The sequence below is a fragment of the Rhinatrema bivittatum genome, chromosome 19 (assembly GCF_901001135.1).
Source record: "Rhinatrema bivittatum chromosome 19, aRhiBiv1.1, whole genome shotgun sequence".
Lineage (NCBI taxonomy): Eukaryota > Metazoa > Chordata > Amphibia > Gymnophiona > Rhinatrematidae > Rhinatrema > Rhinatrema bivittatum.
The window spans coordinates 14,781,890-14,807,199 of record NC_042633.1 but is presented as its reverse complement, the minus strand read 5'-3'; positions in this window follow the sequence as shown (position 1 = coordinate 14,807,199).

The window sequence follows — 25,310 nt, the reverse complement described above, 5'->3', positions numbered from 1 at the left end:
ATGGTGTTGTGTTCCGCGGCCGCGGACAGCCGCGGACCCCTACCTGACCCAGGCATCGGTCGGTGGCGTATCCAGAACCACCAGAGTAGAGGCAGAGGCGTGCCTGGTGGCATCAATGGCGCTCTGTAGGAGTAAGGCGTCCTTGCCCCAATTGCATTGGTTCCTCAGGAGGATTTCCAGAAAAGGGTGGAAAAATGGCCAGAGAAGGTGAACGTGAGAGATGCTTAGAAGTGATCCCTTGTTGCCTCGCAGACTGAAGCTTCCGGCTGCGCTCTTTAATGTGGTGGTCGATCCAGCCAGCAAGGTTGATAAAAGACTCCAAAGAACTTGGGCGTTCACGGGCCACCAATTCTTCTTTTATATGTGGTTTGAGGCCCTCTATGAAGATAGGGCAGAGACAATTCTCTCTGCATTCCAATTCAGTAGCCAGGGTTTGGAATTCAATAATGTAATCAATGAGGGGCCTAGAGCCTGGTGGAGATGAAGAAGTTCCATGCCCAAGATGCCTTGATGCCCTGGGTCATCAAAAGCAGTTTTGAAGAGGGAGATGAACCGGTGGAGATCCTGAAGAATTGGGTTGGATCGTTCCCATAGTGGAGAGGCGTATGCAAGGGCCTTACCTTCTAGCAGAGAGAGGATGTAAGTAACCTTTACCAAATCCTCCAGGAACAGCACAGGCTGGAGGGTGAAGTGCATGTTGCATTGATTGATTGTTGAACCCTCTTGCATTGCTTCTGATCCCCTGCTTAGCGGGGGGAAGCTGTAAGACAAATGAAATATAAAGGATCTCAAAAGGAGGAGCACAAAGAAGAATATTTGGTAGCACTGAGGGAGACAAAGAAAGTCATCAAGATGGCAAAAAGTCAAGCGGAAGAAAGGATTGCCAAAGAGATTAAGAGAGGTGACAAAACATTTTTCGGATACATCAGTGAAAGGAGAAAAGTTCAAAGTGGTATAGTGAAATTGAAAGGTGAAAAGGATCAATGTATGGAGAGAGACAAAGAAATGACAGAAATATTAAACAAATACTTCAGTTCTGTGTTCACTAAAGAAGACCCTGGAGAAGGACTGTTGCTAGTTAACAAACTAGAGGGGAATGGAGTACATGTAACTCCATTTACAGTAGAGAATGTATGGGAAGAGCTGAGGAAACTGAAAGTGGACAAAGCCATGGGGCCTGATGAGGTTCATTCCAGGATACTGAGGGAGCTCAGAGATGTGCTGGCGGGTCCGCTGTGTGACCTGTTCAATAGATCCCTAGAAATGGGAGTGGTGCCGAGTGACTGGAGAAGAGCGGTGGTGATCCCGAGTGGAAACAGAGAAGAGGCTGGTAATTACAGACCAGTTGGCCTCACCTCTGTGGTGGGAAAAGTAATGGAGTCGATGTTAAAAGAAGGAATAGTGAGCTATCTACAGTTGGAAGAATTGCTGGACCAGAGGCAGCATGGATTCACCAGGGGAAAATCCTGTCAGACAAATCTGATTGACTTTTTTGACTGGGTAACCAAGCAATTGGATCAAGGAAGAGCGCTCGATGCCATCTACTTGGATTTCAGCAAAGCTTTTGATATGGTTCCGCACAGGAGACTGGTTAATAAAATAAGAAGCTTAGGAGTGAGTGCCGAGGTGGTGACCTGGATTGCAAACTGGTTGACGGACAGAAGTCAATGTGTGATGGTAAATGGAACTTACTCTGAAGAGAGAGCGGTGTTGAGCGGAGTGCCACAAGGGTCGGTGTTGGGACCGATCCTGTTCAATATCTTTGTGAGCGACATTGCGAATGGGATAGAAGGTAAGGTTTGTCTTTTTGCGGATGACACTAAGATCTGCAACAGAGTGGACATGCCAGAAGGAGTGGAGAGAATGAGACGGGATTTAAGGAAACTGGAAGAGTGGTTGAAGATATGGCAGCTGAGATTCAATGCCAAGAAGTGCAGAGTCATGCATATGGGGTGTGAAAATCCGGAAGAATGGTATTCGATGGGGGAGAAGGGCTGATGTGCACGGGGCAGGAGAGAGACCTTGGGGTGATAGTGTCTAATGATCTGAAGTCGGCGAAACAATGTGACAAGGTGATAGCTAAAGCCAGAAGAATGCTGGGCTGCATAGAGAGAGGAATATCAAGTAAGAAAAGGGAAGTGATTATCCCCTTGTACAGGTCCTTGGTGAGGCCTCACCTGGAGTACTGTGTTCAGTTCTGGAGACCTTATCTCCGAAGGGACAGAGACAGGATGGAGGTGGTCCAGAGAAGGGCGACCAAAAAGGTGGAGCGTCTTCATCAAATGACTTATGAGGAGAGATTGAAGAATCTAAATATGTACACCCTGGAGGAAAGGAGGAGTAGGGGTGATATGATAGACTTTCAGATACTTGAAAGGTTTTAATGATCCAAAGACAACAACAAACCTTTTCCATTGCAAAATAATCAGTAGAACCAGGGGACATGATTTAAAACTCCAGGGAGGAAGACTCAGAACCAATGTCAGGAAGTATTTCTTCACGGAGAGGGTGGTGGATACCTGGAATGCCCTTCCGGAGGAAGTGGTGAAGACCAAAACTGTGAAGGATTTCAAAGGGTTGTGGGATAAATACTGTGGATCCATAAAGTCTAGAGGATGTGAATGAAGACAAGAGGCATGGGGGTGGCTTGAGGGAATGTTGGCTACTACTTGGAGATGAATATCCTTATTCAATAATGCGACTCCAGCATTGCTCTATGCTTCAACGGCAAGAGGAAATGTGAAAAAAAGGATTTGCAATCACATAAAAGCAGGGGAGGAGCTTGCTTGTTACGGTATTTACTACCCCAAACCAAAAAATACCTGATACCTCACTTTCAATGCAAATCCAGCATAGCTCTCTGCTTCAACGGCAGGGGAGGAAGTTTGACACTTCACACATATCAGTTTTAATGCTTTAACTTCAATGCCTTGCTGCTCTATGTATATTCCCCCCGGTTTTCCCCTCCCTGTTGATTGTAATTTCAGCCTATTAGTTACAATGTGAACCGGTATGATGTATGCTTACTAATACCGGTATATAAAAGTTTCAAATAAATAAATAAATATCCAGCATAGCTCTCTGCTTCAATGGCAGGGGAGGAAATTTTTGACAATTCACACATATCCAGCATAGCCCTCTGCTTCAACGGCAGGGGAGGAAATTTTGTCAATTCACGCATATCCAGCATAGCCCTCTGCTTCAACGGCAGGGGAGCAAATCTGATATTTCACTTTCAATGCAAAGCCAGCATAGCTCTCTGCTTCAACGGCAGGGGAGGAAGTTTGACACTTCACACATATCCAGCATAGCCCTCTGCTTCAACGGCAGGGGAGCAAGACTGATACTTCACTTTCAATGCATAGCCAGCATGGCTCTCTGCTTCAACAGCAGGGGGGAATAAAGAAAGGTGGATCTATATTCAGGCAACAATCAACAAGGACTGAATTACATAGTCTGAATAAACAGATAAGCATGGGTGTAGCTTGCTTATTGCGGTGGTTAATACCCCTAACTAAATTAAGCTATTTCACTTAGATGCAGATCCAACACTGCTCTCTACATTAATGGCGGGGGTGGAAGGGAAATAGAATAAAAAAAGGTTACTAAGAGCCAAGAGAAATAGATAAGTATGTGAGAGAAAAAAAAGTGCGAAAGCTTGCTGGGCAGACTGGATGGGCCGTTTGGTCTTCTTCTGCCGTCATTTCTATGTTTCTATGTTTCTATGAGGTAGCGAGGAGTTTATTTCTTTCTTTCTTTATTTCTTTAAAAACTTTTCTATACCGTCATTAAGTTAGATTACCATTATAACGGTTTTCAAAAATGCACAAATAGAAATAAAAGTTGATTAGTATAGATAACATAGTATAGATGTGCCATCATAGAACTGTAGCATATTTGTTATAATAAAAAAACTCTAAGTTGAATTTAGTTGAAATGTTGGTTAGAAAATTTCTGTATGGTTCAAGTCTAAAGTTAACACTCTAATATGTATTTGGAGAGAGTAGAAAGAAATTAAAAACTGATTACTTGGTGCTTACTTTGCGTTCGTTTGTTTTTCTTCATTCTCCTTATAAAAAGCTTGTCTAAAAAGCCAGGTTTTTAGGCTTACTTTGAATAGTTTCAGACTTCTCTGCAGTCTTATTTCGAGTGCATTGAGTTCCATAGTACGAGACCGGCCAGAGACAGCGCTCGCTCCCTTACTTGAGTGAGACGTGCTGATTTCACAGATGGAACAGTTAATAGACCCTTATTAGCTGATCTTAGATTTCTGTGTGGTACGTGTACCCGAAGTGCTGTATTTAGCCAGTCTGCCTTTTCATCATGGATTAGTTTATAAATTATGCACAGTGCTTTATATTGTATTCTTTGTACGATAGGAAGCCAGTGTAGTTCAGCCAGGGTTCCTGTAATGTGGACTCTTTTCTTTTTTCCTGTTAATACTCTGGCAGCCGAATTCTGCAGTATTTATTTATTTATTTATTTATTTATTTATTTAACATTTTTATATACCGAGGTTCTGGTAACAATGTTACTAATCACTTCGGTTTACATATAACATTAGGATGACTAAACATATGAGTCTTACATAGAACAGGCGAGTGAACTTGGACAAAATTGAATTAAAAATAAGGCATAATAAGACAACAAATAAATAACAACAATCTTATGGACAGGCAATAAGAAAGAATCAATTGAGTATCTAGTATTTGAAACTTGTCTAGATGGATATGCAATTGCTTCTAGTATTATTGAATAAAGTAGTAGAGATGTGTATCATGTGATCGTTCGTCTTAACGATCAATTTCGGCTGGGGGGGGAGGGAATCGGATCGTCGCGGTTTTGTTTTTTAAAATATCGTGTAAATCGTAAATCGGGGGAGGGCGGGAAAACCGGCACACTAAAACATCCCTAAAACCCACCCCGACCCTTTAAAATAAATCCCCCACCCTCCCGAACCCCCCCAAAATGTCTTAAATTACCTGGGGTCTAGTGGGGGGTCCCGTTGTGATCTTCCACTCTCGGGCCACGAGTGCGTTGATAGAAAATGGCACCGGCCATATTGCAAAATGGCGCCGGCCGTACGGCAACACGATTCGAGTGCAGGAGGTCGTTCCCGGACCCCTGCTGGACTTTTGGCAAGTCTTGTGGGGGTCAGGAGGCCCCCCCAAGCTGGCCAAAAGTCCCTGGGGGTCCAGCGGGGGTCCGGGAATGACCTCCTGCACTCGAATCGTGTTTCCGTACGGCCGGCGCCATTTTGCAATATGGCCGGCGCCATTTTGCAAAGTGGCGCCGGCCGTACGGCAACACGATTCGAGTGCAGGAGGTCGTTCCCGGACCCCTGCTGGACTTTTTGCAAGTCTTGTGGGGGTCAGGAGGCCCCCCCAAGCTGGCCAAAAGTCCCTGGGGGTCCAGCGGGGGTCCGGGAGCGATCTCCTACGCTCGTGACGTCGGGGGACAGGAAGCATTTCTCTCAACGCACTCGTGGCCCGAGAGTGGAAGATCACAATGGGACCCCCCCCCCCACTGGACCCCAGGTAATTTAAGACATTTTGGTGGGGTTCGGGAGGGTGAGGGATTTATTTTAAAGGGTCGGGTGGGTTTTAGGGATGTTTTAGTGTGCCGGTTTTCCCGCCCTCCCCTTCCCCTCCCCATTCCCCCGATTTACGATTTTTGACGATAAATCGGGGGAATTCCTATTAAATATCGCCTCTAACGATTTTTGATGATTTAAAATATATCGGATGATATTTTAAATCGTCAAAAAACGATTCACATCCCTATAAAGTAGTATGAAATGAACTTGTCCAGGAAGGGGGATATTGTGAAGATCAGCTCAGGCGTATGCTTGAGAGAAAAGCCAAGTTTTAAGTCTTTTTTTGAAAGTGATGGGCATTGTTCAAGCCTAAGATCTGATGGTAGAGAGTTCCAGTGGAAAGGGCCTGCTGTGGATAGGGCTCTTTTGTTGACGAAATTTTGAGTGGAGGGGTTTTTAGAGAGCCTTTTTGCGCTGATCTCAATGGGCGGGAGGATGAATGTAGCTGGAATGGGATCCTGAGGTCGAGGTGTGAGACTTTGTAAATGGATTTATGGATGGATGAGAGGGTTTTGTAGAGGATCCTATATTTTATAGGGAGCCAGTGAAGATTCTTCAAGATTGGCGTTATGTGGTCCCTTTTTTTTGCTTTGGTTAAAATCCTAGCAGTGGCATTTTGGAGCATTTGCAGAGGTTTTAGGGAGATAGCTGGGAGCCCAAGTAACAGAGTTGCAGTAATCAATTTTGGAAAATATGATTGCTTGCAAGACCGATCTGAAATCCTGGGGGTGTAGTAAAGGTCTGAGTCTTTTTAGAACCTGGAGTTTGAAGAAGCATTCTTTTACGGTGTTACTGATAAAGCTTTTGAAATTCAGATGGTTATCCATAGTGACTCCTAGGTTTCTGACCTGGGGAGATAGAGTAGGTGATGCCAAAGGAAAAGTGTTAGCGAGTTGGTAGTTGCCTTCTTGGGTGATTAGGAGGAATTCAGTTTTATTGGAATTGAGAATTAGGCAGAGATCAGCGAGGAGATTTGATATGGAGAGGAAGCATGAATTCCAAAAGTGAAGAGTTTCTTGCAAGGATTTGGTGATAGGGATGAGAATTTGGACATCGTCGGCGTAAAGGTAATGGATTAGGTTTAGCTTGGAAAGTAGGTTGCAGAGAGGGAGTAAGTATATGTTAAATAAGGTCGGAGACAATGAGGATCCTTGAGGGATGCCAAGGTTAGAACTGATCAGTTGAGATTCATAGTTGTTGATCTTAACTTTATAGAACCTGTCTTGTAAGAAGGATTTAAACCAATTGAATGCGGTGTTTTTGATACCAATCTCTGCTAGTCGGTCTAAGAGGATCTTGTGGTTTACAGTGTCAAATGCCGCTGATAGATCAAGGAGGATCAGAAGGCACGGTTGTTTTTTCTCTAGGTTGAAAAGAATGTTGTCGGATAGAGAGCAGAGAAGGGATTCAGTGCTTCAGGATTTGCAGAAGCCAAATTGTGCTGTGGCGAGAATGTTGTTGTTGTCTAAGAATTCGCAGAGTTGATGGTTGACTAATCTTTCCAAGATTTTAGCTATAAAAGAGAGATTGGCTATTGGCCGAAAGTTGGCTGGATTTTCCGGAGAGAGATTTGGCTTTTTTAGAAGGGGTTTTAGGATAGCAAGTTTGAGTGGAGATGGCACTAAGCCCTGTGTAAGGGAGGCATTGATGATTTGAGCAATAGGCTTTACAATAGCTTTGGCACAAGCTATGAGCAGATTAGCAGGAATCGAATCAAGCGGATGGGATGCAGGTTTAAGTTTTTTAGAATATTTTCAATCTCTAGAGAGGATGCTGGATCGAAGGCTTCCAGGCTTGAAGTCTGAAGATGAGTTGATGTTGCGAGAGGTAGTTGGGTGGAAGTTTTTTTATGATTCAGGAGTGGTTTCAGAAGGTTGGATATTTTCTCCTTGAAGAAGATTGCAAGTTCCTCGGCTTTGTTTGCAGATTTTTCGTCCGGAATGATGGTAGTGGGTGGTTTAGTGAGGGATGAGACCAGTGAGAAAAGGGCTTTTGGATCATAGATGAAGTGGTGGATTTTTTGAGAGTAGAAATCTTTTTTTTTCTGTAGGATGGCGATCCGGTATTGGTGCATGCTGGTTTTGAATGCTAAGTTGTTTTCTGAAGTGGGATTTTTTCTCCAGATGTGTTCTTTGTTTCTCAGTTCCCGTTTTAAATGTCTAAGTTCAGGGGTAAACCATGGCTTTTTCTTATCTTTATTAGAGTTGATGGATTTGGAGATAAGAGGGCATGTCTGATCTGCAACTTTTTTTGGTTGACCATGTCGAAAGCTGCAGAAAGATCTAATAGAACCAGGATGTAATGTGTTCCTGTGTCAAAACCTCTTAGGATGTTGTCAGATAGTGCTAGTAGTAGTGTTTCAGTGCTATAGTGTTTGCAAAATCCATGTTGAGCAGGGTATAATATGTTATTTCTTTCCAGATGATCTGAAAGTTGTTTTTGGACAGTTTTTTCTATTAATTTAGCTATGAGAGGTAAGTTTGAGAATGGTCTATAGTTGCTCAAGTTTAGGGGGTCGAGATTCTTTTTCTTGATGATCGGTTTGATGATGGCCCCTTTTAGGCAGTCGAGCATTGATCCTTCTTCTAAGGAGAGGTTCATGATTTTTTTTTAGAGTTGGTGCTGCTACATTGGCTAATTTTTTTAGTTCAATAATGGGAATGGTGTCAATTGAGTGGGGGGCAGGATTCAGCTTTTTTATCATATTTTCGACTTCAATATTTGATATCTCGTCAAACGTTGACCATTGTTCAACGTCCCTTGTCTGCATCTTGATATCTTGCTTAGTGGTATTCGGGATTTTTGTTCTTAGATTTTCAATTTATTTTTTAAGAACAGTGCTACTTCGTTGCAGCGATTTTCTTGTAAGTTCTGATGTTTGTTTGTTTTGTCACTGGTGAGTTCTGTGACTATGTTAAACAGTGTTCTAGCATTATTAGCAAACTTTTCTATTTTAGAGCTGAAATATTTCTTTTTGGTCTCCAGGTTACTTTTTTGTAGTAGGCCAGGTGTAAATTTTCTGTTGTTTTATTTCTTTTCCAATCTTTTTCCTTTTTTCTCAGGATCCTCTTTACTCCTTTTATTTGTTCATTGTGCCATGGGTTAATTCATGAGTTGCGGCATAGGCTGGCGTGGTTGCCATTGGCGAGCCACCAAGCATAGTGGAATCCAGCCGGGTGTTGAGACACTCCAAAGCCACCATCAGGAATTCAAATAGGTACTGTTGTTCCAGGATCTTGTGAGACAACCCTGGGAGAGTCTGGGAAGTGGATGCTTACACTGAGTCCATGGCCTCGGCAATCTGTTGTTGGACCCTTGGGCCGAGGGGGAGTTGGCGCTACCTGCAGGGAGGAGTCCCAGAGGTCCCACCATCAGCATGAGAAGCTGACTGAGGTATAGGCCCAACTGTAGCTTCACCAGTACCAGCCCACATTCCTATTAGGTTGAGCCCCTGGGTGCCAGGCCGGCTGATCTTAGGTGTGGGCCTCTGGGTGTAGACGAAGCAGAGATGGAATGTGTACTGCAGCTCAGAGTGGAAGCCAGATGGTTGGGCATTAGGCCAGGTTGAATTCTGTGGTATGCCAAGAAGGATCAGGGCGATGAACCAGGAGAATGGAGATATTCAATATCATGATCCAGGCCAAGGTCAGTGGTGGGTGAAAAAGCTCAGTGTCAAGATCTAGGCAGAGGTCAGTGGCAGGCAGAGAGCAGGATGTGTCAGGGTCCAAAGCCAGGGGTCACGCCAGAAGTCCAATCCAGAGACACAGAGAGGATGGGGACCACATGGAGGAAGCAGAAGACTGACCATGAAGGGAAGGAGACAAGACTGCCATTACCGAAACACAGAGACAGGAGAGCAGGAACACTGGAACACGAGTACAGGAATACTAGAGCACAGGAATAGTACATAGGCTACTAGAGCTACCTATGGAGGTAGTTAACCCATTGCCAAAGCAAGGAGAGTTTAGTGAGAACACCTTTAATAGTTCCTGGTCTGTGATGACATCAGTGGGCACCTGCTGCTCCTTCCTGCCGCGGGCTCTACAAAAGGAGTAAAGTCGGGTACGTATACACCTAAGGAAGGCCTGAGAGTCTGTGCTGCTGAAGGAGGGGTAAGCAGGCCCTGCTGCACACTTATCAGGCCCAATGGTGTGAGAGGGATAGGCCGCTGTTGTGGCAGCATTCCAGGTAGCCATGAGCCAAGAGAGAAGCCTGGGATGCACACAGGTCAAGACGAGTGGAATCGGGGGTGTCCCGGTTGGTTGAGAGTTGATGGGGCGGGGGCTTCCCCGACATTGTGACAGTTGAAGGTGGGCCCGGGGCTGCAGGTAAGAGTGGCAGCCTGCAGCACGGGCCCGGAGACCACCGATTGGTCAGTGAATGACTGAGTTAAACACCAAAAATCGATAGTTCACTCCATTCTTCACCTCTCTCCATTGAGAAAATTGACAATTTAATTCAACTTTCTGTTTCTTGTCTTTTAACAAATTACCAATCCAGAGGAGGATATTGTCTCTGATCAGACGCAACAGATTAAAATTAATATTGGCTCCTACCCCATGACTTTTAAAATTTCATGCGGAGTCTCTTTTGTAGGACTTTGTCAAATGCCTTCTGAGAATCTGGATGCATTATATAAACATGCTTGCCCTTATTCACATGTTTTTTTACACCTTCAAAAATTTCTATTAGTTTGATAAAATAAGACTTCCCTTTGCTAAATTCTCATTGGCTCTTCCCCCTTATTTCAATTCATGTGCCCATTAATTCTGTTCTTAAGAATAGGTTCTATCAATTTCCCATGCATCAGTCTTAAGCTCAGTAATCTCTAGTTTCCTGGTTCTCACCTGGAGTCCTTTTTAAAAATTGACATTAAACTGGCCACACTCCACTCTTCAGGTACAGTGGCTGAATTTGCTGATAAGTTTCATATAACTAGCAATACATCTACAATGTCATATTTGAGTTCTTTTAGATTTCTAGGGTGAATACTATTAGATCCTGGTGATTTGTAACCCTTTAGGTTTGCAGTTGCTCCTTTACTGTTAGGGAAGGTGGATCCTTGAGCCGGCCAGTGGATGAAGATGGATGAAAGAATATCTCCGCAGAAGATGTGATGGCCGGTAGGTGGACGATGCCGGGAGACCAGACGAAGGCTTCACCCTTGGAGACCCAAGGTCCCCCCGGGAGGAGCCCATGAGGACCCGAGCCACTGGGACTTAGGCGGAGTCTCCTGGAGGCTGAGTCCAAGATGAAGTTCAGAGGTCACAGCGAAGAGGAACAAGCAGTCCGAGGGTCAGGGTCAGTGGCAGAGAGAGGAAACCAGAAGGTGTACCGGATCAGAACCAGGAAGTCAGGCCAAAGGATCCGGAACCAGGACTGGAGCAGGAATGGAAGCTGAATCAGGAACAAGGCTGGAGCAGGAACAGAAGCTGGATCAGGAATGGAAGCTGGAACAGGAACGGAAGCTGGAACAGGAGTGTAACTAGAAACTCACACAGGAGAGAACCTCGTTGCAAGGCGATCTTCTGGAGCAGGGCCTGGGTTTAAATATCCTGCCGGCGTCTGACGTCACTCTGGGGGCCGGCCGTGGTTTCCCGCGCCTGTCCCTTTAAAATCGGCCTCCTCGCGAGTGTGCGTACCCTGTGGGTGGGGCCAACCCAGAGAACTCGGCAGCGTCTCCCTCGTGGAGACGCCGCAGCTGGGAAAGGCCTGCGCAGTTCTGAAATAGCGCTGTGGAGGGAGTTTGCGTGTCGGGGCTGGCGGCAGAGGTAAGAGCCCGGTCGCGGGAGCTGCGACTGGGAGCGCAACAGTACCCCCCCCTCTTACGCCCCCTCCTCGGAGTTCCGGGCTTCCCAGGATGATCCAGATGAAACTGATGTAGGAGTGATTTGTCTAGGATGTTGTGGACAGGTTCCCAGGTATTGTCCTCAGAACCACAACCCTCCCAAGAAATAAGATATTCCCTTTCCTACCTATGATGATGGAAGCGGACATCCAGTACCTCATGGACCTGATAGATCGTCTCTGCAGTAGAGGATATTTCCAAGGGCTCAGGTGGTTTGCGATGAAATTTGGAGAGAATCACTGGTTTGAGAAGAGAAACGTGGAATACGTTATGAATCTTTTTGTTTAAATGTGTTTATTATTATTTTCAAGAGGTCAAACAAAGTTACAGGTACAAATAGTAAAGTGCATGAGACAAAGTGCCCTTACTCAGGTTACAGGACCAGCAGTTATGAGAGGAGAGAAGCCCAGCACAATGCAGTTTCCAAGGGGTCCATATCGCTCTATGGAGGACAAAAAAAGAGGTCTGGGTTAAGCTGGCGGAAAGTGATATGCGAACCGAGACTGTCCATAGGTACTTCCAATTAACTGAATCTGGGGATGTTCCAAGTTCCATCGACCAAAGAGAGTGAAGGCTAGAAGTAGGTTTAGATAACATGGAAATTTTAAGAGTTTTGTAGAAACAGGAAGCAAGGTGTCCCAGAGCACCAAAGGTCTGATAAATAGAAAATGCATAAGGCAGCTCCTTAGAGCATATATCAGGTATTGAAAGAGTGCGCAGGACATTGCGGAGCTGTAGCCAGGCATAAACCTGAGATGTCGGTAGTGTATATCGTTCTTTCAGTTGCTCAAAAGAAAGCAATGAGTTATTTTGGAGTAGTGAGGAGAGGAGCCAAATGCCATGTTGCCGCCATATTGGCCAATTGATTGGGTGTCCTCCAATTTTTATCTTGGGGTTACACCATATTGGGGCAAATTGCGATAGGCGAAGTCTGTCAAATTCTTGCAAAGCTCGGTGTAATGAGCGCACAATTGGGTTGGAAGCAGGTTGCGATGGCAGGGGAACCCCTGAAAAATATTCCATCGGGGCAGGGGATAGTAAATATTGTTCTATAGTAAGCCAGCATGGATGATCTAATGCATTAGATCTGGAAGCAAAATAGTGGTAACCTTGCTGTAAAATGAAGGCTTGGTGGTAAAGATAAAAATCAGGGAAATTGACACCCCCCCCCCCTTGCTGAGTGGTGCATTTTAGCTTATTCAGTGCAATACACGGAGCTTTATTGCGCCAGAGAAAGTGAGTTAATAAATGATCAACATGCCTATAAAAATCCTTGGAGAAGAACACAGGGATCATGGCAAGGACATATGTTATCCGGGGAGCTATCACCATCTTAATGGTATCTAATCACCCCCACCAGGAGAGGTGCAATGGGGACCATTTGTAAGCAGCCTCCCGAAGCATCTGGAGAACAGACGTTTCACAATAACTGATTGTAGTAGAGATGTCCATATGGAATCGAATGCCCAAATACTTGAGCCCACCAGTTACTTTTTGTATGAGAAAGCGAGACAGGTCAACTAAGGAGCCCATCAAATTGAGTGGGAGCAACTCAGTTTTATGCCAGTTAATCTTATACCCAGAGGCTAAGGAGTAGGTAGAAATAAGGTGGAATAGAGAGAAGCCCAAGAAGTGGTGCAGTGCCTTCAGGCCTGTAGGTTGAGGCCAATCTCGGATGCTTTCTAATTCCTTGGGGTCCATTTGAAACCCATTTTTAGAAACTATGTAGCCCAAGAAGGGTACATACTCTTTGTGGAACTCACACTTCTCTAGTTTTGCGTATAGGTGGTACTCTCGCAGGTGTCTTAAAACCTTCTTGACGTCCTCTTGATGTGTTTGTAGATCTTGGGAGAAGATCAGAATATCATCAAGGTACACTACTACACATTGTTATAGTAAGTCCCGTAAGATGTCGTTCATCATATTTTGAAAAACTGCAGGTGTGTTACTTAATCCGAAGTGCATGACGAGATATTCGAAGTGTCCATCGCGGGTGTTAAAGGCTGTTTTCCATTTGTCACCTTCACAAATGTGCATCGAGTTGTAAGCTCCTTTGAGATCAGTTTAGAAAATATCTTGGCTCCCTGGAGTCTGTCAAATAGTTTGGAAATTAAGGGCAGGGGATACTGGTCCTTGATGGTAATTTCATTCAGACCCCTATAGTCGATGCAGGGACGTAAAGTGCCATCCTTTTTTCCCACAAAAAAGAATCCTGCACCAGCCAGGGATTTGGAGGGTCGGATAAATCCCTTTTAAAAATGTTCTTGTATATAGGTGGACATGGCCGTAGTCTCTGTTGCAGAAAGAGAGTAAATTCTTCCTTTTGGAAGCTCTGAATTGTGTTTCAGGTCTATAGCACAGTCAAACACTCTGTGAGGTGGAAGTACATCAGCTGCTTGCTTAGAGAAAACATCCTGGAAGGAGGCATATTGTGGAGGTAGGCCTGGTAACGATGGCGTTGTGGGCATGCATACAATTGATGAAACTTCTGCGAGGCACCGGCCATGACAGCCAGGACCCCATCGAGATAATTCCAGCATTGTCCAGTTGAACTGTGGCATATGATCTTGCAGCCAGGACAGCCTGAGTACCACTGGATGCATGGCCTTTTCCAATATGAGGAAGGAGATGGTTTCAGAGTGCAAAGCTCCAGGGCGCAGGCCAATGACCTGGGTAATCAGTGAAACTTCTCCAGGAAGTGGTTCTCCATGGATTGAAGATAATAGCAATGGCGTAGCTATAGATGTGGTAGGCACCCGTAGATGTTCCACTAAGCGTTTTAAGATGAAATTTCCTCCAACCCCGGAGTCTATGAGGGTGAGGGTCTGAAACTCAAGGCTTCCGTGGATAAGTGAGACTGGTAAGGATAATGGAGGAGATGGAGCGGTGAGGCCTAGGAGGAGTCCTCCTGCAGATCCTAGGCCTATATGTTTCCCAGAAAGATGGGACAAGTTTGGACAGCGTGGCCCGATTGGCCACAGTACATGCATAACTCCATGCGTTTGCGGAATCATCTTTCTTTAGAAGTTAAAGGACTTTGTCATAGTTGCATAGGCTCGTCTTCTTCTATGGAGGCAGACGGTAGACTTGAGGCAATTGGCACAGGTTTAGGATGGTTAGCTCCCAGGATGGGCTTCCGAGGACTCTTAGCCTCTTGAGTCCGGTCACGAATACAACGGTCAATTCTCCCAGCCAGTTCCATCAGAGACTCAAGGGTATCAGGCAATTCGTGAGCCACCAGTTCGTCCTTTAAATGAGAGTTGAGACCCTCCATAAAAATGGCACGTAAACATCCTGTGTCCCAGTGTAGTTTGGATGCTAAAGTCTTGAATTCAATCACATAGTCTGTCAGAGGCTTATTACCTTGCTGGAGGTTAAGCAAAGCGGATCCAGTGATGGTGTGGTGAGCCGGGTCATCGAAGACAGACTTGAAAAGCTTCAGAAATCCTGAAAGATTATTCAGGATAGGATCTTCACGTTCCCATAATGGTGAAGCCCAAGCCAAGGCTCTTCTTTCAAGTAGAGATAGGATATAGGTGGTCTTGGAAGCTTCTGTGGGAAAGAGGGTAGGTTCTAGTGAAAAATGCATACTGCATTGATTTACAAACTCTCTACACATTCGTGCTTCACTCGTGAAGCGGGTAGGCACGGATAATGGTATGGTAGTCTTGACAGTCACCACCGGAGGCAGCAATTCTTTCACTGGAGTCGCTGAAGTATTCAGTTGAGCATGTAACTGATTGAAGGCGGCAGCCAGGCTTTCCAGAGACTTTTGTTGCTCAGTGATCCTCTGGGCTAGGCCAGGAATGGCCTGCAAGGCTGCGAGCTGAGCCATGGAGTTAACAATCTGTTGGGTTTGTGGCATATTGTGGACCCTTGGTCACTGTGGCGATGACTCCTCCCATGGGGAGGGGCCCCGTGGGGATCCACAACAATAGGCTAGACTCGAAGTGAGCAGACACTGAGGAAAGAAAGCTTTATTATACTGCTGTTGAATACGATGATTCTTGCCCAAGGAATGGACAGTGCTATAGTTCAGCGATTTCACATAGGCACTTCAGATAGTCTCTGTAGTAGATGATCTCACCCAGATGCAGCGAAGGTCTGGTAGTGTTCCGCTGAGCGGGATAGACCGTGAACCTGAAGGGTGGAATGAGGAGAGCTGAAGCGTAGTGGTACTCACAGAGTGGCAGCACTGATAACTTCCTTCGGTAGATGAACGAAGAAAAAGACCCATGGTCCGAGGTGCAGGATACCCTGATCAGGATAGGCCCTAGAGGAGCGAGTACCTAGGAGCACCGAGGGTTCCCTGGAAGAGAAAAGACAGGACCCCCAAGGGGCGGGTGTCCTGGTGGTTGGGTAGAGCACCCAGAAGTGTGAATAGAAGCAAGGTTTAAGTTCCAGAGGTCAGACGAGGTCTAGGAGGCAGGCAGAGGTCAGAATCCAGGCATCAATCAGAATGGTCAAGGAAGCAGGCAGAGGTCAGTACGAGAGAGTCAGTCCGAAGGTACTAACTGAGGAGACAGACAGATGCTGGAAAAGGAGGATGCTGGAACAGGAGGATGCAGGAACAGGAGGACACTGGAACTGGAGGACGCTGGAACAAGACTAGAACAAGACTGTGAAACGTTGAGGCAAACTAGTACACTAGTACACAAGGATTGGATAAGTTCTTTGAGAAGTCCATTACCTGCTATTAAGTTCACTTAGAGAATAGCCACTGCCATTAGCAATGGTTACATGGAATAGACTTGGTTTTTGGGTACTTGCAGGGTTCTTATGGCCTGGATTGGCCACTGTTGGAAACAGGATGCTGGGCTTGATGGACCCTTGGTCTGACCCAGTATGGCATTTTATTATGTTCTTATGCAGTGCCGACCCGATTGCCAAGGCAAGGAAGTGCAGGCAGGAACTTCCTTAAGTGCTGCTATCAATCAGTGCACCGCGGAGCTAGGACCCGCCCTTGGCCCTACAAGAGACTGGGTGGTCTGCATGCACGTGCGTAGGTGCTTGACCAACGCCACTGAGGACGACGTACTCTAGCGTGAGGCCTGGTGTGCATTGGAAGGCCCAGCGACCACCACCGTGGCACGCTGAGGCCTGGAGGAGTTCGCAGCTGCCGCTGGGGAAGCCGACCCATGACCTGCAGAGGAGCTAGTGAGGTGAGCAGGCCCATGCACGGTCCGAGCGCGGACAGGGTATGCAACAGTACCCCCCACCCCCCCTTCTAGGCTCCATCTACGCAGCCGAGGCTTTTCAGGATGAGTCCTGTGAAAACTTTTCAGGAGTTCTTTGTCAAAGATATTCTGGGATGGTTCCCAGGAATTCTCCTTGGCCCCATAACCCTCCCAGGATAAGAGGTACTCCCATCTACCTCGACGCCTGGAGTGTGTTTTTGGGTTCTGTGGAAACCTGAGATGGCAAGGGATCTCTGCGAGAGGGCCAGGAGAGGACCAATGGTTTCAGAAGGGAGACATGGAATGTGTTGTGGATGCCCATGGCACAAGGCAGCTGAAGCTGATAAGACTCTGCTCCCACTCTTCGGAGACCTGGAAACAGGCCGATGAACTTGGGAGCCAGGCGATGAGAAGGGAGTCTCAACCTTATGTGTCAGGTTCTTAACAACACCTTCTGACCAGGACGGAAGAGTGGAGTGGGACGTTTGTGGGCATCAGAAGTGCGTTTGAAGGCTCAGTGGCTTGAGTGAGGTGTTCTTTGACTTGATTCCACACTTGACAAATGGTGTGGGCCATGAATTGTGCAGCTGGAGAATGAACAGTCAGAGGAACTGGCAGAGGCAGCTGAGGTTGTCGCCCAAATACCACGGAGAATGGTGATACATCAGTGGCAGCAGCAACATGGGTATTAGGCAACAACTCAGCCCAGGGTAACAAGTCAGACCAGTTGTCCTGCTGGTCAGTCATGTAGGAGCGAAGAAATGTTTTTAAGGTCCGATTGTTCCTTTCAGTTTGCCTGTTGACCTGTGGGTGATAGGCTGACATGAAATTCAAAACGATGTTGAACTTTTTTGCTTAGAGAGCGCCATTATCTTGCGGCGAACTGGGGTCCTCAGTCGGATATGATTTCCTTTGGAAGTCCATGAAAACAAAAGATATGTTTCAAAAACAACTTAGCCAATTCTGGGGCCGACGGAAGGCTTGGCAGGGGAATGAAGTGACCCATTTTCGAAAAACGGTCGATGATGATCCAGATCACGGTATTGTTCTGTGACGGAGGCAGGTCCATGATGAAGTCCATCGAGATACTGGACCATGGCTCAGTGGGTGCTGGAAGTGGTTGGAGTAGGCCCCAAGGCCGTCCGGTAGGTGGTTTCTGTTGGGCACATACGGGACATGAATCTACGTAGTTGCGGGCATCTTGCAATAATATCTCCGCAACATCTCGAGGGTTCTGGTACGACCCGGGTGTCCTGCCAACTTGGAATCATGGGCCCATTTCAGAACTCATTCACATAACCTACGTGGAACGACGGTTTTCCCAGCTGGAACTGTAGTGGTCACGGCAAGAGATATGCAGGCAGGGTCAATGATGTGCCTGGGGACATCAGGAACATCCTCTGGCTCGAATATCTTGACAGTGCATCAGCACAGAGGTTCTTGGAAGCCGGGCGATAAAGCATTTCAAAATTGAACCGCTCAAAGAAGAGTGCCCATCGGGCTTGTCTAGGGTTCAAGGGTTGAGCTTCTTTGAGGTGATCAAGGTTCTTGTGATTGGTGAAAATGGTGAATTTATGTTGTGCCCCTTCCAACCAGGGACGCCACTCTTGGAGCGCCAGATTGAAAGCTAGAAGATCTATGTTATGTGAGTAGAAAGAACAAGGTATCAATTTACCCTTTGGAGAAAACTGGCTTAAGACCGCCCCTGCTCCAATTGCAGAGGCGTAGACTTCTATGACGAATGGGCATCTAGGGTCTGGGTGCTGTAAACAAGGACCAAAGCAGAATGCTTCTTTTAGCATCTGAAAGGCGGCTTCAGCTTTGGGAGTCCATACTCTGGTGTTAGCCCCTTTCTTGGTCAAGGCGGTGAGCGGAGCAGCCAGAGTAGAGTAATTGGCAATGAAGCTTAAGAACATAAGAAATTGCCATGCTGGATCAGACCAAGGGTCAATCAAGCCCAGCATCCTGTTTCCAACAGAGGCCAAACCTGGCAATTACCCAAACACTAAGAAGATTCCATGCTACTGGTGCAATCCATAGCAGTGGCTATTCCCTAAGTAAACTTGATTAATAGCCTCCAAGAACTTATCTAAACCTTTTTTGAACCCAGCTACACTAACTGCACTAACAACATCCTCTGGCAACAAATTCCAGAGCTTTATTGTATGTTGAGTGAAAAAGAATTTTCTCTGATTAGTCTTTAATGTGCTACTTGCTAATTTCATGGAATGCCCCCTAGTCCTTCTATTATTCGAAAGTGTAAATAACCGATTCACATCTACTCATTCAAGACCTCTCATGATCTTAAAGATCTCTATCATATCCCCCCTCAGCCGTCTCTTCTCCAAGCTGAACAGCCCTAACCTCTTCAGCCTTTCCTCAAAGGGGAGCTGTTCCATCTCCTTTATCATTTTGGTTGCCCTTCTCTGTACCTTCTCCATCGCAACTATATCTTTTTTGAAATGTGACGACCAGAATTGTACACAGTACTCAAGGTGCGGTCTCACCATGGAGCGATAAGGAGGCATTATGACATTTTTTATTTTATTAACCATTCCCTTCCTAATAATTCCTAACATTCTGTTTGCTTTTTTGACTGCTGCAGCGCACTGAGCTGACGATTTTAAAGTATTATCCACTATGATGCCTAGATCTTTTTCCTGGGTGGTAGTTTTTATTGTTTATTTTCTGTAAAGCCTGTTGTCTGTAAAGCCTGTTGCTAATTTATTGTTTATTGTAAACCGAGGTGATGTATCTTTTTACGTGCCGCGGTATATAAAAATCTCTAAATAAATAAATAAATAAATAATATGGAACCTAACATCGTGTAACTACAGCAAGGGTTATTTTTCGTTATATGCAAAACCTTGCACTTGCCCACATTAAATTTCATATGCCATTTGGATTCCAAATCTTCCAGTCTTGCAAGGTCCTCCTGTAATGTATCACAATCCACTTGTGATTTAACTACTCTGAATAATTTTGTATCATGCACAAATATGATAACCTCACTCGTCGTATTCCTTTCCAGATCATTTATATATATTGAAAAGCACCGATCCAAGTACAGATCCCTGAGGCACTCCACTATTTACACTTTTCCACTGAGAAAATTGACCATTTAATCCTACTCTCTGTTTCCTGTCTTTTAACCAGTTTGTAATCCACGAAAGGACATCGCCTCGTATCCCATGACTTTTTAGTTTTCTTAGAAGCCTCTCATGAGGGACTTTGTTAAACGCCTTCTGAGAATCCAAATACACTACATCTACCAGTTCACATTTATCCACATGTTTATTAACCCCTTCAAAAAAATGAAGCAGATTTGTTAGGCAAGACTTCCCTTGGGTAAATGATTTCTTTGCTTCGGTGTTTACTGAAGAGGATGTTGGGGAGATACCCATACCGGAGAAGATTTTCATGGGTAATGATTCAGATGGACTGAATCAAATCACGGTGAACCTAGGAAATGTGGTAGACCTGACTGACAAACTGAAGAGTAGTAAATCACCTGGACCGGATGGTATACATCCCAGAGTTCTGAAGGAACTAAACAATGAAATTTCAGACCTATTAGTAAAAATTTGTAACCTATCATTAAAATCATCCATTGTACCTGAAGACTGGAGGATAGCTAATGTAACCCCCATATTTAAAAAGGGCTCCAGGGGAGATCCAGGAAATTACACACCGGTTAGCCTGACTTCAGTGACAGGAAAAATAGTGGAAAGTGTTCTAAACCTCAAAATCACAGAACATATAGAAAGACATGGTTTAATGGAACAAAGTCAGCATGGCTTTACCCAAGGCAAGTCTTGCCTCACAAATCTGCTTCACTTTTTTGAAGGAGTTAATAAACATGTGGATAAAGGTGAACCCATAGATGTAGTATACTTGAATTTTCAGAAGGCGTTTGACAAAGTCCCTCATGACAGGCTTCTAAGAAAACTAAAAAGTCATGGGATAGGTGTTGTCGAGTGCTAGGAGAGCGATCCCACTTCCCAAGAGATGTGTGTTCTTGGGCCACGGCTTGACCCCAGAGGAATTCTAAAGAGGTGCCGTGGTAGGCGAGGCATGCCCGAGCATGGGCAGGACAGGAGCGAGGCTGGACAGATGATGGATGAGTGGAGATACTGACCCTCCTCCGGACCTGCACACTTCGGAAGACCAGCAACGTAATGGTGGTCTTATGAACAGTCCTCCGACTGTTCCAAGCCCTTTCGGACCTGCCACAGGGTACGGCAAGAAGCAGCAGGCCAGATGAAGGCCAGGGCAGTGAAGATAGGAACATGGAGATGCAGACGAGACTTCAGGGATGAGGTACTTGGATGCACAGAAGTAGACTCAGGCACAGACGTAGACTCAGGAGCGAGTTACTAGGCTTTCAGAAGACTCAGGAACGAGGTACATGGCTTGCATCATGAAGCACCCTACTCAGCCCACCCGTGGGTCTGGTTGCAGACCACAAAATGGCTTGCCGCGGGGTACCAGGCTTTCAAAAGACTCAGGAACAAGGTACAAGGCTTTCAGAAGATTCAGGAACGAGGTACAAGGCTGGCATCATGAAGCGCCCTACTCAGCCCGCCCGTGGGGCTGGTCACGGACCATGACATGGCTTGCCAAGGGTTCAGGACAACTGAAGAGGAACACAGACAACAGGATCAGGAGAAACAACATCTGGACTGGAACACGGATACTGGATCAGGAGACAGACCTTAGACTTGGAACATGAACAACAGGTGGACATCTGGACAAGACGAAGAGCTCCGATGAAGAACAGGAAACTCAGGACCTTGGAGAAGTGCTGGAACAAGGACGACTTCTGGAGCAAAGGACAGCAGGATCCCAGGAGTGACCAACTCCTTGCGAAGGCAAAGCTGCAATGGACGCCGAGCTCTTTTGTAGGGCTGAAGAGGACAACGCCCAGGGAGGGGTCAGCAGGGGGGCCACACCTGGCTGGCCCTTGAAGAACAGGCGAGAGGCGCGCGCCCGCGCCTAAGGAAGCTGGAGAGAAGAGCAGCAGGATCCACAGGTGGCGTCCTCATCCACGTGAAAGGCCTGAGGAAGCCAAGCAGGCAGCCGAGCAGAGGTGGCTTCCAGCCACAGGACGAGAGAACTCCAGGCTGGCTGCAGGAGCGGTTCCATGCCGCGAAGACCAAAGCAGGAAGAGCAGAGAGGGCTGTAGAAGGCTGCAGGCACTGACAGGGATAGCCTCCCTGCCAGCCAAGGACCCGGGCTGAAGCAGACACCAGCATGGACAGCCTCCCTGCCGGCTGAAGACCCCGGGAAGGCTTGCAGATTGTCGGGGAAGAGCCGGCACAGCAGCGGAGGTCCCAGCCACATGGGATGCAGGAACAGGAGGACGCTGGAACAGGAGGATGCTAGAATAAGACTGGAACAAGACTGGAACAAGGCTGGAACAAGACTGGGACAAGATTGTGAAATGCTGAGGCAAACCAGTACACATGCAGTGCCGACCTGATTGCCAAGGCAAGGAAGTGCAGGCAGGAACTTCCTTAAGTGCTGCGATCGATCAGGGTGCGCTGTGGAGCTAGAACCCGCCCCTTGCCCTACAAGAGACCGGGCGGTCTGCGCGCGCGTAGGGGCGTGGCCACGCTGCTGAGGATGCCGAACTCTGGCGTGAGGCCTGGTGAGCATTGGAAGGCCCAATGACCGCCGCTGCTGGACGCAGATGCCTGGAGGAGCTCGTGGCTGCCGCTGGGGAGGCTGACCCATGACCTGCAGAGGAGCTAGCGAGGTGAGCAGGCCCGTGTGCAGGCCAAGCGCGGACGAGGTGCACAACAAGTTCCTGGAGGAGAAGTCCATAAACTACTATTAGTCAAGTTAACTTAGGGAATAGCCACTGCTTATTACCGGCATTAGTAGCATGGAATCTATTTAATGTTTTGGTACTTGTGAACTACTTGTATCATGACTTGTCCACTGTTGAAAACAGGATGCTGGGCTTGTTAGACCCTCAGTCTGACTCAGTATTGCAATTTCTTAAACATTATTATAGTGGAATTGCAGAAGTCCACTTCTTACCTCTGGGATAAGCAACATGGAATCTATCTACCCCTTGGGATCCTATCAGGTACATGGGACTTGAACTGGCTGCTATTGGAAACATATTTTCATTGCCTGATTCCTTGTTAATCATAACAACTTTATTAATTTTTAAATGTTTGCTTTAGATTTATTATACTTTGTAATGTGTTCTGTTCTAAGGTTATTTGTATTTTACTATTGCCATATTTTTTCTTTATTGTAAATTGTTTAGATTTACTGGAGTAAGAAATAGCAATTAATCAAGTTAATAAACTAAATTAATACTGGGCTTGATGGACATTTGGTCTGATGCAGTATTGCAAGTTTTATGTTCTTATGTTCTTATGCAAATTAAATACAAATCTAACAACTTGCAGCTTAGACACAATAAAACAAGTGATCTTCATAGACACAAATTAATACAATGACTATTATTCAGTATAACAACTGTAGTGCTTTAGTCCTAAGACATACCATCTTGAGGCTTAAAACAAAATGAAAATTTAATCCTGTCTAGAATTTAAGAACCCATGGATCAATTATTGGTCACTGGCAGAGTAAACATAAACGAACCAAATATATCTTGTCCCATTTGCCTTGAGCTTTAAGCAATAAAAATGAAGTTGACTCACCTGAAAAATGAATTGTCAATTATTAAAAATACTTCCCAAACTATCAGCATCCAAGATATTTATCCCCACTCCTAGAGAGGATTCAGAAATCCAGGAATAAATGTTCCCAACACTCTAACAACTGTAAAACCCCTATTCCCTGCACCATTTTCTCATCCATACTTTGGATCTCAGCCTGCTTCTGGGGTCCTGTGTGGTAAATTGAAACATTTCAGACAATACAACTCTGGAGGTTCTGGATTTTTATCTCCTACCTTAATATATTAATTTGGGTTTCAGAACCTCTTTTCTGACTTTACTACCCTCATGTACTATGACAGCTGGCTCCTCCCCAGCACTCCCTAAAATTCTTTCCAGATGAAACATGAGTTCTGCCACCTTAAGGTCTGGAAGATAAGTTACCAAGTGCTCCTCATGTCTACCAGGCACCTATCTATCTACATTCCTAGTGATCAATTCACCAATAATAATAGCGTCCTGTCCTTCCTACCTGTACAATCACCCATAGAGGAACATCCTCAATGTGAGAGGATAACTCATCACCTGGAGAGCAGCTCCTAGCTAAAGGATAAATTCCTGCCATACCAAGGTGATGATCTTCTTTTAGGTGACCTTTCTCTGCCTTAGAAGCTAAGGGGCTGCCAGACTGAATAGCCTGCATCCAGACTGAATCAGTTTGCTTTAAATTCCTTACAAATATTTGGTTCATTTTTGTTTGCTCTGTCAAAGACCCATAATTGACCCATGGGTTCTTACATTTTAGTTAGGGTTAATTTTTCATTTTGTCTGAGGCCACCATTTGCAAATGTTCTTCCCAATCCCCAATTAGGCAAGGGTTGAATATGGGGTTTGTGGAATGGAAAAAGAAAACCAAACAACTCCCACCAAAGACATAAGATTATGTTTTAAATGTTTATAGAAACAGCTCCCACCATTAGATAATCTGTCCTACAGGTTAATCACATTCCTATTAGCCAACAGAATACCCTCGATGATAATCACATCCTAGCACTTTCCCAGTGTAAAGTCCTGTGCTCCCCAGCTGCAGCTTCCTTGTGTTGAACCAAGAGAGTCCAGAACCACTCTGCTCCTAGCTATAGGTGCAGCCAGTATGTATCTATCTTCTCTCTCTCTCTATAATCTTACCATCCTGATAGAAAGTGAGCTGGATGCATAGAATGGCCGCTCAGTGAAGGTAGTAGAAGTAAAAGCATTTCATGAAAGTGGAGGCAAAAAGTGGATTTCATGAAAGTCTGGGATAAATCCAGAGGATCCCTCACTGTATAGAAATGAGGGGAAACCAGAGATCAATTGGGGCATTGCATCAAGAAGTAAGATTTGGATGGGCCTTATGGTCCTCATCTTCCATCCTATTCTGTTTTTCTAACCACAACATGAAGAAAGTTTTCAAAGATTTTGGCTTCTTTTTTATATGGGTAAACATGGAGTTAGCCCACATAAATCACCAATAACCTCCAGAAAATATGCAGTTAGTTGCATAACACACGTACATTTATAGAAAAGAGGCACTCAGGGTGTGCTTTGGAGCATATTCCAAAATTATGTGTGTACACTAGGGATGTGAATCGTTTTTTGACGATTTAAAATATCGTCCGATATATTTTAAATCGTCAAAAATCGTTAGGGCCACGATACAATACCAATTCCCCCGATTTATCGTTAAAAAATCGTAAATCAGGGGAAGGGGGAGGGCAGGAAAACCGGCAAACTAAAACCCCCTAAAACCCACCCCCGACCCTTTAAATTAAATCCCCCACCCTCCCGAACCCCCCCAAATGCTTTAAATTACCTGGGGATCCAGCGGTGGTCCAGAACGGCGGCGGTCCGGAACGGCCCCCTCAATTGAATCCTGTTGTCTTCAGCCGGCGCCATTTTGCAAAATGGCCGCCACAAAATGGCGGCGGCCATAGACAAAAACGATTCGACGCAGGAGGTCGTTCCGGACCCCCGCTGGACTTTTGGCAAGTCTTGTGGGGGTCAGGAGGCCC